This window comes from Arachis hypogaea, chromosome 11 (assembly GCF_003086295.3).
Source record: "Arachis hypogaea cultivar Tifrunner chromosome 11, arahy.Tifrunner.gnm2.J5K5, whole genome shotgun sequence".
Classification (NCBI taxonomy): Eukaryota; Viridiplantae; Streptophyta; class Magnoliopsida; order Fabales; family Fabaceae; genus Arachis; species Arachis hypogaea.
In genome coordinates this window covers 87,995,338-88,003,551 of record NC_092046.1, presented here as the reverse complement: position 1 = coordinate 88,003,551, position 8,214 = coordinate 87,995,338, and the positions used below count along the sequence as shown (strand labels likewise).

Below are 8,214 nucleotides of genomic sequence, written 5' to 3'. Positions count from 1 at the left end.
GCGCCGTTATTAAGGATCACAATTTCGTGCACCAAGTTTTTGGCGCCGTTGCCGGGGATGGTTCGAGTTTGGACAACTGACGGTTCATCTTGTTGCTCAGATTAGGTAATTTTATTTTAATTTTAAGTTTTTGTTTTTATTCTTTTATTTTCGAAAAATTTTCAAAAAAAAAATTTAAATAAATATTTTCAAAAAATTTAATTTATGTTCTTCAGAATTTTTAAGAAAGAATTCTAGAGTTTCATGAAGCATGTTGAAGCCTGGCTGGCTGTAAAGCCATGTCTAATTCATTTGGACTGGGGTTTCCACTTATCAGCATAGAATGAAGATGGATGAAATATCAGCTGTTTTATGTCTGATTTGTATTTGCTGAAGCTTAGCTGGCCCTTGGCCATGTCTAGTGTTTTGGACCAGAGCTTTCAATGAAAGCTTGGCTGGCTAACATTGCAAGATTCCTGGAATTCCTATTAAAAATTTTGAAATCTTTATTTTGCTTTTTCCAAATAATTTTCGAAAAATACCAAAAATTTTAATAAAATCATAAAACCAAAAAAAATAATTTTGTTTTTCTTGTTTGAGTCTTGTGTCAAAATTGTAAGTTTGGTGTCAATTGCATGTTTATCTATTTCTTGCATTTTTCGAAAATCCATGCATTGCATTCTTCATGATCTTCAAGTTGTTCTTGATGAATCCTCTTGTTTGATCTTCATATTTTCTTGTTGTGTGTTGCATCTTGTTTTTCATATGAATTCTTGCATTCACAGTGTCTACAAATTAAAAATTTCTAAGTTTGGTGTCTTGCATGTTTTTCTTTTCTTAAAAATTTTCAAAAATATGTTCTTGATATTCATCTTGACATTCAAAGTGTTCTTGGTATTCATCTTGACATTCATAGTGTTCTTGCATGCATTGTGTGTTTTGATTCATAATTTTCATGTTTTGAGTCTTTTTGATGTTTTTCTCTCTCATCATTAAAAATTCAAAAATAAAAAATAATATCTTTCCCTTTTTCTCTCATGAATTTTCGAAAATTTGAGTTGACTTTTTCAAAAATTTTTAAAATCTAATTGTTTCTTATGAGTCAAATCAAATTTTGAATTTAAAAATTCTATCTTTTTCAAATCTTTTTCAAAAATCAAATCTTTTTCATTTTTCTTTTATGATTTTCGAAAATTTCAAATTTATTTTCAAAAATCTTTTTCTTATTTTATTTCATAATTTCAAAACCTTTACTAACAATTAATGTGATTGATTCAAAAATTTCAAGTTGTTACTTGCCTATTAAGAAAGATTCAATCTTTAAATTTTAAAATCACATCTTTTTTGTTTCTTGTTAGTCAAGTAATTAACTTTAATTTTCAAAATCAAATCTTTCTAAATTTCTTTTTCAAATTTTTTTCAAAATACGTTTCAATCACATCTTTTTCAAATTCAATTTCAAAATCTTTTCTAACCTCTTATCTTTTTAAAATTGATTTTCAAATTTTTTTCAAACTAATCCTATCTTTTTGTTTCAATTATATTTTTTTCAAAACTACCTAACTAATTCTCTCATTAATTTTCGAAAATCACCTTCCTCTTTTTCAAAATTCCTTTTTAAATTAACTAATTGTTTTATATTTAATTTAAATTGATTTAATTTTCCTTTCTTAATTTTTGAATTTTAATTTTAATTTTAAATTAAAAACAAAAATATTTTTATTTTAATTTATTTAATTTTCGAATTCTCTCATCTCTCATCTCCTTCTATTTAATTATTCATCTACTAACACTTTTCTTCCACCCAAAATTCGAACACCATCTTCCTCTCTGTGTTCGAGGTTTTCTCTTCCCCTTCTTTTATTTTTCTCTTCTACTCACATAAAGGAACCTCTCTACTGTGACATAGAGGATTCCTCTTCTTTTCTGTTTTCTTCTTTTTCATATGAGCAGGAACAAGGATAAGAACATTCTTGTTGAAGTTGATCCTGAACCTGAAAGGATTCTGAAGAGGAAGCTAAGGGAAGCTAAAGCACAACTCTCTGGAGAAAATCTGACAGAAATTTTCGAAAAAAAAAAGGAGACATGGCCGAAAATAATAACAATGCAAGAAAGATGCTTGGTGACTTCACTGCAACAAATTCCAACTTACATAGAAGAAGCATCTCAATCCCTGCCATTGGAGCAAACAATTTTGAGCTAAAGCCTCAATTAGTTTCTCTGATGCAACAGAACTGCAAGTTTCATGGACTTCCATCAGAAGATCCTTTTCAGTTCTTAACTGAATTCTTGCAGATCTGTGATACTGTTAAGACCAATGGGGTTGACTCCGAGGTCTATAGGCTTATGCTTTTCCCGTTTGCTGTAAGAGATAGAGCTAGAATATGGTTGGATTCTCAACCTAAAGATAGCCTGAACTCTTGGGATAAGCTGGTCACGACTTTCTTAGCCAAGTTCTTTCCTCCTCAAAATCTTAGTAAGCTTAGAGTGGATGTTCAAACCTTCAGACCGAAAGAAGGTGAATCCCTCTATGAAGCTTGGGAGAGATACAAGCAACTGATCAAAAAGTGTCCTTCTGACATGCTTTCAGAATGGACCATCCTGGATATATTCTATGATGGTCTGTCTGAATTATCTAAGATGTCATTGGACCATTCTGCAGGTGGATCCATTCACCTAAAGAAAACGCCTGCAGAAGCTCAGGAACTCATTGACATGGTTACAAATAACCAGTTCATGTATACTTCTAAAAGGAATCCTTTGAATAATGGGATGCCACTGAGAAAGGGAGTTCTTGAAATTGATACTCTGAATGCCATATTGGCTCAGAATAAAATATTGACTCAGCAAGTCAATATGATCTCTCATAGTCTGAATGGATTGAAGGAATCATCCAACAGTACTATAGAGGCATCTTCTGAAGAAGAAGCTTATGATCCTGAGAACCCTGCAATAGCAGAGGTGAATTATATGGGTGAACCCTACGAAAACACCTATAATCCCTCATAGAGAAATCATCCAAATTTCTCATGGAAGGATCAACAAAAGCCTCAACAAGGATTTAATAATGGTGGAAGAAACAGGTTTAGCAATAGCAAACCTTTTCCATCATCCACTCAGCAACAGACAGAGAATTCTGAGCAGAATCCATCTAGCTTAGCAAATATAGTCTCTGATCTATCTAAGGCCACTATGAGTTTCATGAATGAAACAAGGTCCTCCATTAGAAATTTGGAGGCACAAGTGGGCCAGCTGAGTAAAAGGGTCACTGAAACTCCCCTTAGTACTCTCCCAAGCAATACAGAAGAAAATCCAAAGAGAGAGTGCAAGGCCATTGATTTGACCATCATGGCCGAACCTACAAGGGGGAGAAGGACGTGAATCCTAGTGAGGAAGACCTCCTGGGACGTTCAATGACCAATATGGAGTTTCCCTTTGAGGAACCAAAGGAATCTGAGGCTCATCTAGAGACCATAGAGATTCCATTGAACCTCCTTCTGCCCTTCATGAGCTCTGATGAGTATTCTTCTTCTGAAGAGAATGAAGACATTACTGAATAGCAAGTTGCTAAGTACCTTAGTGCAATCATGAAGCTGAATGCCAAATTATTTGGTAATGAGACTTGGGAAGATGAACCTCCCTTGCTCACCAATGAACTAAATGCATTGGATAGGCAGAAATTATCTCAAAAGAAGCAGGATCCTGGTAAATTCCTAATTCCCTATAACAGAGGCACCATGACCTTTGAGAAGGCTCTGTGTGACCTGGGGTCAGGAATAAACTTAATGCCACTCTCTGTAATGGAGAAACTTGGGATCTTTGAGGTGCAAGCTGCTAGAATCTCATTAGAGATGGCAGACAACTCAAGAAAACAGGCTTATGGACAAGTAAAGGACGTGTTAGTAAAGGTGGAAGGCCTTTACATCCCTGCTGATTTCATAATCCTAGACACTGGGAAGGATGAGGATGAATCCATCATCTTTGGAAGACCCTTTCTAGCCACAGCAAGAGCTGTGATTGATGTGGACAGAGGGGAGTTGGTCCTTCAACTAAATGAGGACAACCTTGTGTTTAAGACTCAAGGACCTCCTTCTGTAACCATGGAAAGGAAGCATGAAAAGCTTCTCTCACTGCAGAGTTAACCAAAGCCCTCCATAGTCAAACTCTATGTTTGGTGTTGGGAGGTTCCAACCTTGCTCTGATTATCTGTGAGGCTCCATGAGAGCTCACTGTCAAGCTATTGACATTAAAGAAGCGCTTGTTGGGAGGCAACCCAATGTTATTTAATCATATCTATTTTATTTTCTTTTTTTTATTTCATGTTTTATTAGGTTGATGATCATGTGGAGTCACAAAAACTACTTAAAATTCAAAAACAAAATGAAAAACAGCATTAAAAACAGCCCACCCTGGAAGAGGAGTATTCTGGCATTTAAACGCCAGAAATAAGCATCTGTCTGGCGTTTAACGCCAGAAACAAGCACCAAGCTGGCGTTAAACGCAAGAAACAGGCTACATTTGGGCATTTAACGCCAGAAACAAGCAGCAGTCTGGCGTTAAAACGCCAGGATTGCACAGCAAGGGCATTTTACACGCCTAATTGGAGCAGGGATGTTAAGTCCTTGGCCCCACTGGATCTGTGGACCCCACAGGATCTATAGACCCCACAAGATCCCCACCACTTCTTCTCTCCTCTTCACAGCTTTTCATAACATTCTTCCACAATTAACCTCCACCAATCACCTCCATTACTCCCCCAAAACTATTATAACCACCTAAAACCCTCTTGACCGAACCATTCACACACCTCCATCTCCTCCATTTTCTTCTTCTTCTACTCACTTCTTTCTTCTTTTGCTCGAGGACGAGCAAACCTTCTAAGTTTGGTGTGGTAAAAGCATTACTTTTTGTGTTTCCATAACCATTTATGGCACCTAAGGCCAGAGACATTCTCATTGATGAGGACAAGCCCATCACTAAGAAAAGGATGGAACAAACAAGAGATCATGGACCTCAACAAGAGCATGAGGAAATTCCTCACCATGAAATACCTGAGATGCCTCAAGGGATGCACTTCCCTCCACAAAACTATTGGGAGCAAATCAACACCTCCCTAGGAGAATTAAGTTCCAACATGGGACAACTAAGGGTGGAGCACCAAGGGCACTCCATCATCCTCCATGAAATTAGAGATGATCAAAGAGCTATGAGGAAGGAGCAACAAAGACAAGGAAGAGACATAGAGGAGCTCAAGAGCACCATTGGTTCTTCAAGAAGAGGAAGACACCACCCTCACTAAGGTGGACCCGTTCCTTAATCTCCTTGTTCTTATTTTTCTATTTTTCGTTTATTATGCTTCATGTTTATTTATGTTTGTGTCTTTACTATATGTTCATTAGTGTCTAAGTGTCTATGTCTTAAAGCTATGAATGTCCTATGAGTCCATCACCTCTCTTAAATGAAAAATGTTTTAATTACAAAAGAACAAGATGTACATGATTTCGAATTCATCCTTGAAACTAGTTTAATTATTTTGATGTGGTGACAATACTTTTTGTTTTCTGAATGAATGCTTGAACAGTGCATATGTCTTTTGAAATTGGTATTTATGAATGTTAAATATGTTGGCTATTGAAGAATGATGAAAAAGGAGACATGTTATCTGATAATCTGAAAAATCATAAAAATGATTCTTAAAGCAAGAAAAAGCAGTGAAGAACAAAGCTTGCAGAAAAAAATGCGAAAAAAAAAGAAAAAGAAAAAGCAAGCAGAAAAAGCAAAAAGCTCTTTAAACCAAAAGGCAAGAGAAAAAAGCCAATAGCCCTTAAAACCAAAAGGCAAGGGTAATAAAAAGGATCCAAGGCTTTGAGCATCAGTGGATAGGAGGGCCTAAAGGAATAAAATCCTGGCCTAAGCGGCTAAACCAAGTTGTCCCTAACCATGTGCTTGTGGCGTGAAGGTGTCAAGTGAAAATTTGAGACTGAGCGGTTAAAGTCAAGGTCCAAAGCAAAAAAAAAAGAGTGTGCTTAAGAACCCTGGACACCTCTAATTGGGGACTTTAGCAAAGCTGAGTCACAATCTGAAAAGGTTCACCCAGTTATGTGTCTGTGGCATTTATGTTTCTTGTGGTAATACTGGAAAACAATGTGCTTAGGGCCACGGCCAAGACTCATAAAGTAGCTGTGTTCAAGAATCAATATACTGAACTAGGAGAATCAATAACACTATCTGAATTCTAAGTTTCTATAGATGCCAATCATTCTGAACATCAATGGATAAAGTGAGATGCCAAAACTATTCAAGAGGCAAAAAGCTACTAGTCCCGCTCATCTGATTGGAGCTAAGTTTCATTGATATTTTGGAATTTATAGTATATTCTCTTCTTTTTATCCTATTTGATTTTCAGTTGCTTGGGGACAAGCAACAATTTAAGTTTGGTGTTGTGATGAGCGGATAATTTATACGCTTTTTGGCATTGTTTTTACATAGTTTTCAGTATGATTTAGTTAGTTTTTAATATATTTTTATTAGTTTTTAAATAAAAATAACATTTCTAGACTTTACTATGAGTTTGTGTGTTTTTCTGTGATTTCAGGTATTTTCTGGCTGAAATTGAGGGACTTGAGCAAAAATCAGATTCAGAGGCTGAAGAAGGACTGCAGATGTTATTGGATTCTGACTTCCCTGCACTCAAAGTGGACTTTCTGGAGCTACAAAACTCCAAATGGTGCTCTCTCAATTGCAATGGAAAGTAGACATCCAGGGCTTTCCAGCAATATATAATACTCCATACTTTTCCCGAGTTTAGACGATGCAAACTGGCGTTCAACGCCAGCTTCCTGCCCTATTCTGGAGTTAAACACCAGAAACAGGTTACAAACTGGCGTTCAACTCCAAGAGAAGACTCTACACGTGTAAAGCTCAATGCTCTGCCCAAGCACACACCAAGTGGGCCCCAGAAGTGGATTTCTGTATCATTTACTCATTTATGTAAATCCTAGTAACTAGTTTAGTATAAATAGGACTTTTTACTATTGTATTTATATCTTTGGATTATCTTTTGATCCTTTGATCACATTCTGAGGGCTGGCCATTCGGCCATGTCTAGACCTTGTTCTTATATATTTTCAACGGTAGAGTTTCTACACACCATAGATTAAGGTGTGGAGCTCTGCTGTTCCTTGAGTATTAATGCAAAGTACTATTGTTTTTCTATTCAATTCAAGCTTATTCCTATTCTAAGATATTCTTTTGCACCCAAGAACATGATGAATGTGATGATTATGTGACGCTCATCACCATTCTCACCTATGAACGCGTGCCTGACAACCACTTCCGTTTTACATGAAGACGAGACAGAATGAGTATCTCTTAGATATCTAATACAGGGGACCGAGTCCAAGATATTAGAGTCTTCATGGTATAAGTTAGAACCCATGGATGGCCATTTCTGAGATCCAGAAAGTCTAAACCTTGTCTGTGGTATTACGAGTAGGATCTGGGAAGGGATGGCTGTGACGAGCTTCAAACTCACGAGTGCTGGGCGTAGTGATAGACGCAAAAGAATAGTAAATCCTATTCCAGTATGATCGAGAACCGACAGATGATTAGCCATGCAGTGACAGCGCATTGGACCATTTTCACAGAGAGGACGGGATGTAGCCATTGACAACGGTGATGCCCAACATACAGCTTGCCATGGAAAGGAGTATGAAGGATTGGATGAAAGCAGTGGGAAAGCAGAGATTCAGGAGGAATTAAGCAACTCTATACGCTTATCTGAAATTCTCACTAATGAATTACATAAGTATCTTTATCCCTATTTTACGTTTTATTTATATTTTAATTATTAGATCCCCATAACCAATAGAATCTGCCTGACTGAGATTTACAAGGTGACCATAGCTTGCTTTAAGCCGACAATCGCCGTGGGATCGACCCTTACTCACGTAAGGTTTATTACTTGGGTGACCCAGTGCACTTGCTGGTTAGTTGTGCGGAGTTGTGACAAAGTGTGTGAATTACGTTCCGAGCACCAAGTTTTTGGCGCCGTTGTTAAGGATCACAATTTCGTGCACCACTCTCCTTCACCCCGTGTTGATGCTGCTGAGAAGTCTTCGGATCCTCAATAATTTATTCTGGATTTTTGTGTAGATAGCCCGGCTTGTGGGCTTTTGAACTTTATGTTTTGTAAATGGTGGTTTTGACTTTTTGCTACTTCCTGAGTTGCTTGTT

At 36.9% G+C, this 8,214-nt stretch overlaps 1 non-coding gene across 1 annotated transcript; it reads right to left on the bottom strand.

The window, feature by feature from the left end:
* Positions 1–2,457: 2,457 nt before the first annotated feature.
* LOC112725699 (small nucleolar RNA R71) lies at positions 2,458–2,565 on the bottom strand. The gene has a single exon (XR_003164789.1). It is a non-coding gene; the product is annotated as a small nucleolar RNA R71 (small nucleolar RNA).
* Between the last annotated feature and the right edge of the window lie 5,649 nt (positions 2,566–8,214).